Source organism: Chlamydotis macqueenii, chromosome 14 (assembly GCF_036417535.1).
Source record: "Chlamydotis macqueenii isolate bChlMac1 chromosome 14, bChlMac1.mat, whole genome shotgun sequence".
NCBI lineage: Eukaryota > Metazoa > Chordata > Aves > Otidiformes > Otididae > Chlamydotis > Chlamydotis macqueenii.
Genome location: NC_141569.1, coordinates 2,186,441 through 2,197,765, shown reverse-complemented (window position 1 = coordinate 2,197,765; position 11,325 = coordinate 2,186,441). Strand labels below are relative to the sequence as shown.

The 11,325-nt window shown below is 48.7% G+C and overlaps 1 long non-coding RNA gene across 1 annotated transcript; it reads right to left on the bottom strand.

Moving 5' to 3' along the window:
- Positions 1–328: 328 nt before the first annotated feature.
- Positions 329–4,917, bottom strand: LOC147598932 (uncharacterized). The gene is made up of 4 exons (XR_015260145.1): positions 4,831–4,917; positions 3,511–3,791; positions 1,487–1,617; positions 329–1,128 (listed from the first exon to the last, which is right to left on the bottom strand). It is a non-coding gene; the product is annotated as an uncharacterized LOC147598932 (long non-coding RNA).
- Positions 4,918–11,325: the final 6,408 nt, after the last annotated feature.

Sequence of the window (11,325 nt, the reverse complement as noted above, 5' to 3'; positions counted from 1 at the left end):
CTTACACTGACGATGAGACATTTCAGTTGGAGAACTCCACTGGGCATTAGAGCTGCTCTGAAGGGTTTGCATGATTTGAAATAAATGTCATAAAAGAAATAGCAAGTTCTTGTATAAAAGCACAGCTGTCCTACTTTTTTTTTTTTTTATTGGGGCAGTTTTCACTTTCTTTAGGTACAGTTTATTCATCTGCAGCTCTGTATTTCCCTGCGTATACATTAGATCTTGTTAAACCCAGGAAGCCAGCTTGCTTCAGTCCCTCTGCAAGACTGATATTCTTATCCGACTCCTCGCTGCTTCCAAGCAGCGCACGGCTCGGGGCAGGTAGCCCAGAGCCACCTAAGCTCTTTGGCGCCTGGGTCCGGGTGGCGTTTGGGCCATACCAAAATTCTGAGTGACTGAATTTTAAGTGAACTAAACTATTTTTAATGGGAAAAGCAGTTCTTCAGGCAGTTCTGGCCAAATTCAGCATTTGACGTTCAAATTGCTATTAGGAAAAGGTTATTCTATAACAGCAACCAAAATAAACTTAAATTCAGTATCTTAGCAGGATGAAAAAGCCCCAAATCCATTAAGACGATGTCTGCCTTTAAAAAAAAAGACCTTCTGATTTGTATACAGCTTGTTCATAGGGTTTTTTAATACAAAATTCAAAGAACTGTAAGGATAAAATGTTGGCAAGCAGCATAAAAAACTGCTTTAAGATAACATAGGAAGGTGACAGAAGACATGTATATCATTTATCCAAAATAGCCGATATCGTTGAAAAGAGGAGTAGGCTAGACATAAGAAAAAACCTTCCGAACTGAAGGCAGATCTAAGCGGAGCGTGTAGGCAGAAGCAGGTCTTGGCCAGTCAAACATGCAAGGACAATGTCAGGCTAGCACATGGGTTTAAGGCACAAAAGGTGGCTTCCTCGGCAGCCAGCGTGGGCAGGACAGACCTGGGAGTTTTCTAGTCCCCAGGCTGCAGGGGAAGCGACGGGGGTCCTAGGCTCAAGCTGTCCCGTACGTAACCAACATTTAGGCAGCCAGCAGATCTCCAGCCTGCAAACACTGTTCTTCTAAGACCTCCCTGAGATTTGATCCAAATGAGCCAATGTGAAGCCTCTCACAAGTTGCAAATGCACTGTGAAATAAGATAAAATCAGCCTGGTTTAGCAACACAACAAGCAGAGCTCACACCTTCCCCACCTGATCCTAATTCCCCCATTACTTCATCAGCTCGTTGGTGTTTCAGGCCCTGCTTTCTAGCTGATGAAGCTCTCACAGCCATTTCCAGCACCTAAGTCTGCACCAGCCTCTCCTGCTGCTTCTCTCAGAGCCCATCTGCGCGCATGTATCTCCCAGGCAAGTAAATCTGGCTGCAGTCTCTTGTGCCCTAAAAGCAGCTCCCAATCAATGCTGTTCCCACCATATGGACAGAACAGCACTTAAACCGGTGACGTGTAGGCCGAGGCCTTTGGCCGCGTGCCTTCCTCACTCACCTGCATCTTGCCGGTACAAGCAGGGAGGCAGAACTCCTGCGAGCATCGCGCGGGTGATCAGAGGAAATTGCATTGCTGGAGCGCTCGGTGGCTGCAACCGTGCTTCAGCTCCTGACTTGCCTGCTGGTAAGCTGCCAGAGAGAGGGAAGAGTAGGCATAAAATGAATAGCAGAAGCGATTGCAGGTAATTATGTTTCTTAAGCTGTTAACAGGATTGGCCATTTGATAAATGAGAGGATTTGGGAATGTTTTGTCACTGACAAGCCATTGTAAGATCCGAGTGGAAATGGGAGCGTCTCTCTTCTGTAACGTGAACAAGAAGGAAATTCTCCTGGGATGCTTACGCACCGTGAAATTCATCTGAAACCTGGATGCCAGTGCACGGAGGCAAAAGGACAGATACAGGATGACTCCTGCTGAAAAAAAAAAAGACCCAGGTCTCTTACGTATGCTATTTCTTCGGTTTCAGTGCCCCTTCAGTGTCCCCAGAGGCTTCTGCTCTTTTATGGTGCCCCCCACACCCCTGCACATGGCTTTTAGTGCCTCCAGGGCCCTTCAAATCCCTCTGCTTTTCAGTGCTCCGTTCCCTCAACCTGCAAGGGCTGGGTGCCTGAGGAAGGGAGGCAGGATGGAGGCAATGAAGCTGGTTCTTCTTTTCTTTGTAGCACATCCCGCACTGGGCAAACAACAGCAGAAATCCATCCAGACAGCCTGGATGTGCACACAGCCCCACCTTCTCCCCAGAGATGGGATGAGCAGCCCCCTCTCCAGTGCCTCTACCTGGGGAAGAAGCTCCTGTGGTCCTGCCTGGCTGGCATTCCCAGCAGGCACTGGCTGCCTGTCCCTGAGGAGGCAGGTGAAGCAGCAGCCAACTCTTTGGGAGATTTAGGTAGTAGGAGACACAAGTAAGTTACTGGAGTTTTATATTTGAGCTCTTCCCAAGAGCAAAGCAGTGATTCAGCCTGAACAGCCTTGTTGGGTAGGAAGAAGAGAGATGGTTTGACCCCAGCTGCATCAGCTGATAACAGCGTCCCAGAAGGACAGTCCTGCCCTGGTGCCGGCTCCCCAAGCAGAGCAGTCAAGCTGCAATTAGCCTGTTTCTGTACCAACGCCAACCAACCCCCAAAACTGCACGGGGATTCCCTTTTGGGGAAATGGGTTTGGCCTGTTAACACACTGCTCCAGCACCCAGGGCTCTTGAGAACAGTGATCACTGCAGAAATGGGGTTGTGTGGAGGCAGAAACCCTGAGCGGCATTTTTCCCCTCACACAACTCACCTGGGCTGCAGAGTGAGGTCTCACAGCCGCCGTCACCCCTGCCTCAGCCCCTCCGAGTGGGCCTTGCAACTCTGGCAACTCTTCTGGTGGGGCCTGCCCCACCACTCGCTTCCGCACGTACCCTGTAAAGGAAATCTTTTTAGAGATTTCTTTTAGAGTAACAAGATGAGACTTAAGTGCAGAGGTGGGCAAGGCCCAGCTGGAGCAGTCGATGCTGCCAGACTTTGCTCCCCAGCCTACATGAACAGTGTGGGACAAAAAGCCACCTGGGTTTTCTGCCCTCACACAGCTCCCTGTCTCTACAGTGATCAGTTAAACTCCCAATTAAGCTGGGGTGCCCTTGTCATTCCAGGTGCCCTGTCCTCCCCCTGAATAAACCCTTTCTATGCTCCATTTAACAGCAACGTTTATAGGAAGCAAATTGGAACAAGGCCTTCAGTAGCCAGAGCTGCATCAGCTGGGTCCTTGCTGAAACACACTAAAGAGCAAGCTGGGCTGAAGGGAGCATCTGTAAAGGCAGAGAAACAGCCCCTCTGGCACTTACCCTCTGCAAGGAAATAAGAGCTGCTGCAGGAAGACAGCCATGGCTGCTGGCTGCCCCCTTTTAGCTCCACCAGCCCAGCAACAATCTCCTTCTGACACCGGAGTTGTGGGACAAGCTGAGGATGGGGAGCAGGGCAAGGTCTGCTCCAGAGAGCTGTTACCAGGGATCACGTAAACAATGCATTAAATAAACTAAAAGTCACCTCGTCTCAGCTGTGGCTTGCTCTTCCTTTTATTTCCAAGAGCACAACCGACCCAGCATGTCGCTATAAGCTCGATTCCCGCTCGGCACTTCCTGTGGCGCGGCTCCCCAGTGAGGGCTGCGGGGAGCTGGCAAACGCAGGCCCTTGCCTCCTATGGCAGCTTCTTAAGGGGTAAATGAAGGCAAAGTCCAGTTCCTGCTCCTTCAGTCAGGGTCTCTGGAAAACAAGGTCACTGACTCTCTGCAGCTCAAGCTGAAGTCCAAACCGGTGGCCCCAGGCAGCTGTGGAGGGCGAGCAAGAGGTAAAATAGCAGTTATTCTTAGAAATGAGCACCTAGGAAAAGAGAAGTAGCAGGAATAGAAACTCCAGATGCTTTTCCTTTACAAACAGGACTCAAACTCCTGTTTTCACCCAAGAAGAGTCAGATGTGCAGATGTGCACACTGGATTTGTGCCCCCTTGCTCCCACAGCCCCCAGCAAACCCAGGGCTTCACTTCTCCACGCACAGCAGGAGCTAGAGCAAGGCCAAAGCTCATCCAAAAGCACAGGGCAGCCACAGGAACACACCCGCCACCTTGAGTGGGTTGTCATTCAAGCAGAGAGATGTTTGTTCTTGCCAGCACATTGAGGAAAGGAAGAGGGTTTGCCAAGCCACTCCTTGGGCAGACAGATGAGAAGGACTCCCCAAAGGGCTGACCCGCAGCGGCAGCCTTTGCCATTTAGAAAGCCCTTGCCAGCCACGGGAACTGGAATGATCAGAAAAAGCTTTTATCTACAACGAAGAGCATCTGACAAGAGAAGGCCAAGCCAGCTGCTACCTACAGTCCCAGCCAGCCCTACGAGACATGCCCACGGGCAACCCCAGCACCGCCAAGACTATCTCAGTGCAGAAGCCTGCTACAGCCGCTCCGAACAGCCTCAGCTCAGCAGCTGGACCCCGCAGGGCAGCCCTCCCACAGCCCTCGCATCCCTGCGAGGGAGGCACCAGGCCCTCTGCGTGTTCCTCTCAAACAGTGACTGGGAAACAAACTCTTCAGCTCAGATTTAACTGTGCTCCTCCTCGTTTGACCCCCATCAGCTTTTCCCATGGGGAGAGCAGGGTCCAGCTCCTGCCTCAGCAGAGCCCTGAAAGCAGCCCCCCACCCACTGTCTCAGCCACAGAGGGTCTTGCAGAAGCACCCGGGATTACTGTGCCTCTGGCTAGCAGCAAGGGATCTCCTCCAGGTCCCCTTGCCTGGACCTTCTGGGCACAACTGACCCACCAGCAACGGGGTACACAGGCCCCCAGAGCCTCCTTGGGGTTTCGCTCTGGTCACTCACCACTTCAGGGCCCACCGGTATCTCCTCCCGAGCCCACATCCTCCCTTTCTTCCCGTATCAGGGCTGTGCTCCCCGCCAGGGACTCCTGACGCTTCACCACGGGGAAACAGCATCATCTCTCCTGAAAGAAAAGCTCCTTGTGAGTAAAATCAGATCGACACTGATCTCTCCAACACCCCAGGTCAGTCTCCTGCCCTGCAAACCCCAACGTAACAAACGCTGTTTGGGAACTTTACTTTAAAAGCCAAACAGCAGAAGGAGGCTTGACAGTGCTCCTTCAAAACAGCAATTTGTTATTTGCCCAGAGATTTACACCTGTCAGCGAAAGGTTTGACACTTGGCAATTTCCCTTCCTCTTTTCAGCTGCAGCCAAAGTTTTCTCCACTGTAATACCACAGAAACTTGAATTAAGAGCTGCAAAATGGCCACGCATAAGGGCAGAGCCTCGCGACTGAAAGCTCCCAGGCCCCTCATGCAGGCAGCAGCACTCAGTAATTCAGTGCTCTTGGACATTATGGCCCAGCCCCATGACCAGAGCAGGGCTGAACGTGGGGTCCCCACAGCAGGCTGTGGGTGGGAGCAGCGACGGCTCACAGCCTGAGGGATTGGTGCTGCAGAGCCTGGTGCTCCTGGTGACGGAGGCATCCCCCACATCTCCTCATCCTCTCTGCCACACATCCCTGCAATCCAAAAATGCCCACAGATCCTAACGGGGAACTAAGGATCACACACAGAGGAACGAAACTCCCCATCTCCTGAGTCAAGCTGGAAGACTGACACACCAACAATCCCTTTGCAGCCCCTCCCATTCTGCACCAGCACGTTTGAAGCGTGCTGTGGAGACCAGGCACCTCTGCAGCACCTGGAGAGAAACCCTGGAGAAAAAGATGAGGGGGCAAAGAGCCTCAGGCAGGGAGAGCGTGCTTCACACTGCGGCACGGGATGCAAAAGCCCTTGGGGCTGCCCTCCATGCCTGTGCCATGCAGAGGGAGGTCTGCCCCTGGGAACAGAGAAGCTGCTCCAGCTCCAAGGGGAGATACTTAAAATTCTTGCAGTTTCCAGAGCCAGAGAGAAAAGGACCAGCATGGCCACCTGCTCCGGAGGGGGCAGGGAGAACTCGGGGTAGGGCATCGATTGATGTGAGAAAAGGAGGCAGTCAGCAAAGCCTTGGAGGTGAGACAGCACAATGTTATCGGTTCATCTTTTACAGAGGAAGAAAAGGTAATACAATAAAACTTGCTTCTAACATACAAAAAGAAATCCAAGGACTTGAAAGGGCACAGGACAGACGTACAGACACCTGTGCTATTCATTAGTCTGCACTCTTTCCCTTCAGAAGATTGTTCCCAAAAAAGATGGAAAACACCCCTCACCTGTAGCTCTTCCACCAGCTCCAGAGGCTCGGCAGCACCCAGCCAGGCTGGCGCTTCCCCCGGCAGCCCTGGCACAAGCACAGCAACAAGCTCTGCTCGACCAGTCTCTTTTAATAATTCTTGTGGTTCTGTTTAAACATGCCAGTTCCCTTGCTTGGGAAGTGGTTCGCTCAAGATTTGTGGTGCGAGTGTCTCTCCATACAATGACCTGTAAGTAACCTTACCGATCTATTTATAATGTTTAAAAGCTTCTGTCCAGGTTAAGCTCCACGTAGCTGTCAGAACCAGGCACCAAGATTAAGGAAGGACTGTGTTTCTGAATGCTCACAATGAGAAAAGGGAGTGATTTAAAGTATTTCTTACATTTCAAGTGATTTCTGGTGCCCCCTGAAGCCTTCTGTGTGGCTTTCAGTGCTAACCAGAGCCCGCTGCTGAACTTTCAGTGCCTCTCTAGAGGCTTCTGAGTGCATTATGGTTTTTAAAACTTCTGTATTATTTTTTTTTAATTTTTCTGCCCCATGGAAAATGTCATATTCACGCATGGGGAGGCTCTGTAGGTACCTAGACCAATGCCTGGACTGTTTCAGCTCCCCTGACCGTATCACAACAGCATCACAGAGATGCTTACAGGCAGAGCACAAACCAGCACAGCCCTTCCCTCTGTGTTCCCTGTGCTGGGTTTTGCATATCCTCACTCCTCCACCTCCACCTCCAACTTGTGCCCACCTGCAAAAAGCGTCTTAAGGCTCCGTTGCTTGCCAACAACCACAACGCCTGGACGGCAGATGAACCAGAAAGCAACGAGGAGGTTTTATGTGCACAGAAAGAAGCAGTCCCAGCAAACGGCGCTGGAAGCAGCAGCAAAGCCTCCTCGCTGGAGGAAGGCTCCGCAAAGGCAGCATGTCCAGTGCACCGTCTCTCTTCCGGACTGGAAAGGACAGGACGGTCCATGTCTTTGGTACCCCAGCACTTGACAGAATAACTGAGGCTTTCTACGTAATCTAGGGGAAAGAGTTTTGAAACAACTGGTAGGAAGCAACATGAATATGCAGCAAATCTCGTCGAAACCTGCTGTCTGCTGAAACGGCTCATTAATACCGCACAGCCACAGCAAATGACTGATGCTTGCTGCAGAGTTACCATGAACGTATCTGTGCTCGGAGTATCGAAGCGGTGCGGAATATTTCACCCCATATGGTTCGCCTGAAGAGGCTGTTTCAGATAATGGTTCTCATGTTGTTTCCATGGAATTTCAATATTCCCCAGCAGACACTCACTGGAGCACTCCAGAGGAACCTCGTGTCATCTGGTGTCACATGAGCTAGCAGAACGCTGGGTACTTACCATTAAAAGTGGATTACAGAAAAATAATAATGAGGTTCAAATTTGAAACATGAAGTGTTTTCACTGGAATCAGGTTAGCATACCTAACTTTCAACATGATTTTTTTAATGGGAAGTGTCACTCACAGAATAACTTTATGTACACAGATAAAATTAATCAAAATGACTGGAAGAAAAGTAGCACAAGATTAAGTATCCACAAAATACGCCTAGGCACCAGAGATCTCTTGGCAGGAAGGATGTAAGGAAAGAACTGGGACTCCTGCTCCATCTGCTAATAATGAAAACGAAGAGATACAGTGGCGCGAGCACAGGAGAAAGGTTCGCTAAGGAAAAGCCCTTCAGACTGAAAGTGCTCCAAATGTAGTTAGGAGGAAAGCAAGCCACTGGGTTTTAAGGTACAAAGAACCCTAAAATCATCCTACTCAGACAAATCAAAGGGCCATGGACTCCCTCTGCTCACGTCTGGTGACCTGTAGTGGGTGCTATGGATAAACCGTACAGCACAGGATAAATATTATTTTCCTGGATAATTCTCTGGATTGTCAGTTAGCAGCCTGTGGTCACCGAAATTTACAGCCCAAAGCAAACACAAGTGAACAGAGGGAGAGGATACAGCACTACAGCAGGGCTTTGTTAGTCCGTGTAGGAGTAGCTGCATGCATGTATCTCAACACGCATGTATTCTGCATGTTTACCTGCCCATACGCTCCATCCAGAGACAGCACGGTGGTGCGAGGAAGCTGGTGTGAACAAGAGACAGCAGCTTTGCTAAAGGAATGAGGATTTCTGACACATGGTGATGAAGCACAAGGTACACAAGAGCCTGGGGAACATCAAGAGCTTTTGAAAGAGAGGACAGATTCAGGGATCGTGCCATAATCTGCAAGCCCTCTTTTCCTGCTTGCCTTACCTCCAGCCCTGCTGATGTTGTATCAGGATGCCTCTCCAGATGGAGGGAGCGCAGATAGCCCTGCCTGGCCAGAGCGCTTCCTCAGATACCGCTGCTGAAGAGGACAGCATTCTGGTAGCCTCATCCCCTTCTGTGGCCTGGTATCTACAAATGGTGAGGTTACTGATAACAGCATGATGTTGTCATCCTTTATAAAGACCTCAAGTAGGCTGAGTCTGAATGCACACACTGTGCTGGTGGTTTCATGTGTTTGCTGCCAGGCTTGCACAGGAGGCACTGCCTGGCGCTGGGCTTCATTCCACATTCTTAACAGGCAACACACTGGAACGAGCACCAATCTTTCCACCTCGATTTTGTAGACTTTTCCTGGCCCCACCTGTGCCTGTCCAGATATTTTTGCCTCTCTTCCTACCTTACATCTGTCTACCTTCTAAGTCCTCCCACCTTCCTTGCTTCTGATGTCTGCCGGCACGTACTGGCTTCTCTGCTGTGCACTGCAGGTAAAATCCTGCTCACGCCCAAAGCCAGGAGCGGTGCTTGTTGTCAGACAAGGTCTCTGTGGAATACAGAGCTGAACGCTGGCAAGTCTCAGCTGAACGTTCATAGACTGACGTGGTGAGAGACTCAGGACATGCTAGATTTCAAACAAAAAGAAAAAATGCACACCTTTCACAGGGTTATTCCTTTCCTAAATTTCAGCCCTTAATTCAAGTATTAAGACTCTAGCCTGTCAGAAGGGGACTATGTGGCATTGGGGTTTTTATTTATACATATATATTCAATATTAAACATAAATTACAAAGTTATATGAATGTATTTAAAACATTGAGAAAATGGTATCTTTTTCCTCATCCTTTTGCCGTGTTACCTAACACTTGACGAAATGTGAAAAATATCAGACTGAGTCAGACACTCGACACAAGATCTTAAACGATTGACTCGTGTCATTGAAGTTTAGTAGTGATACCAGCAAAGAAAAACAAAGACAGAAATGTCAAACACGAGTACTGCATATAACTGCTTGTAAATCAATAGCCAGGAAAACTCCTGACCTACATGAACAGAGGCATGAAACAAAGAAACTTCAGAATCAAATCCATGGCTGACAGAGCTTAGCACAAGAAAGTTGTGTTTGCAAAAGAAATCCTAGCAACAGTATGGGGTCACTGCTCGGTGCAGGCAGGAGAATTGTGAAGGATTATGCAGAAAATGCAGAAGTGTTCAAACAGACTTCTATTCGGCATTTGGAAAGAAGGATGATTTGCTTTCATTGCTTGAAGGTGATGAAATACTTTCCAGTCTATTAGTAACTGAGAGAGATGTTAGAATCTATCAGCAATGAACATTTTGAAATCAGCAGGCTCAGAAGCTCCAGCATAGTTGGCAGAGAAGCTCTCAGGTCCACTAACGTTGAATGTTAATAGCAGCAGATCTGTAAATGCCCAACTTATCAAAATCTATTAAATGAAAAGGGAAGCAAAGGGAATCAATGAACCATCAGAGGAAAGAGCAACTCTGGGTCAGACCAAGGGAGGGGTTTTGTATCCTATCCGTCATTAGGACAGTCAAGGGTAACTTGGAGTCCAGTTCTCCTAACGAACTGGAGCCATCGTCTTTCCCGGGCTCATTTAACCCGATGGCTCTGAGGTACAGAGTTGTCCTCAGTCGTAACTCAGACCAAAGCTTTCCTCTTGGTAAGAAAACTTTGACTTCTGGGTTAGCTTGAAACCTTCTGCTGGAGTTAAGAGAGTCAAATGAAAAAGGATGAAGAGATAATGAGCTCAAGCCCCGCTCCCTGTTGTTGCCCACGCACAAGGTCAGACAGTTTTCTAACCAGGATGTCGTTTTTTGTGAAGGTTTTCCTTAGGTGTGTACTTCTCCCAGCAACAGTGCATGAGAAGTGGCTGGCTTGTGGCCACAAACTGTCCCAAAAGGGCAGACAGAAGCTCGGGGAGTATCACGCAGGACTGCAGTGCTGTGACGTGGCTCTCCGAGCCAGGAGACCAACCTCTCCCAAACCGCAGGGGCATCCATGCCTTCGCTGCCTTCAAGTGCCAGCAAGAGACCTACTTTAAAGAAGCTTGACTCCCTCTTCTTTGTAACGAGTTGGAGTTAGAAGTGAAGGGAATTAAATCAGGGCATACTTTGCACCACTATGTATGCTAATACAAACAACAGAACGGGGCTGGAAAGCATTAGCAGGGACTAGAAACCATTACTGCCTCAACACCCTACCAAAATCCATTACACCTGCCCAGCTGTGCATGAAACGTTGTCTTTGGAATTTCCTGATGTTTTCAACCCTCAGCAAAGCGTTGCGCTAAACAAGCTGGTGCATAGTGGAAGTTGTAATACACTCTCTTTGATCTCCCATTTAATGTAATGAGACTTCACTGAAAAAAGAAGAGAAGGAAAAAAAAAAAGATTAATCAAAATCCTATGTGAATTTATTTATGGATCACAAAAAAATGTTTCTAGAATATCCAAGACATGGTCGAGGGATAAAGTTAGATGAAGTTCGGATTTATCTCGATTACCTAACCTGGCATTAAAATCCTTTCTACTGATCAGCAAACAGAGGGATAAAAAGATTTCAGAGACATTATGTAGGTCTGGAATAATTCCCAGTACGAGTTCCTATAAGAAGAGGAATTGTGGGAGGAATACAAATATTAATCAGAAGAAAAGGTTCTAAATGGGGAAACTGCTCTGGCAATGAGACAAAAGTCTAAGTCTTTAGTGTAACAACCTCTAATCCCTATCAGAGCAGCCAGTCTCACGACAGAGATGGACGTGAAATGGCTTTCTCCATAAATATTTCCCTTTTGATTAATTCTAACATTCTACGTCTGGACGTAACAAATAT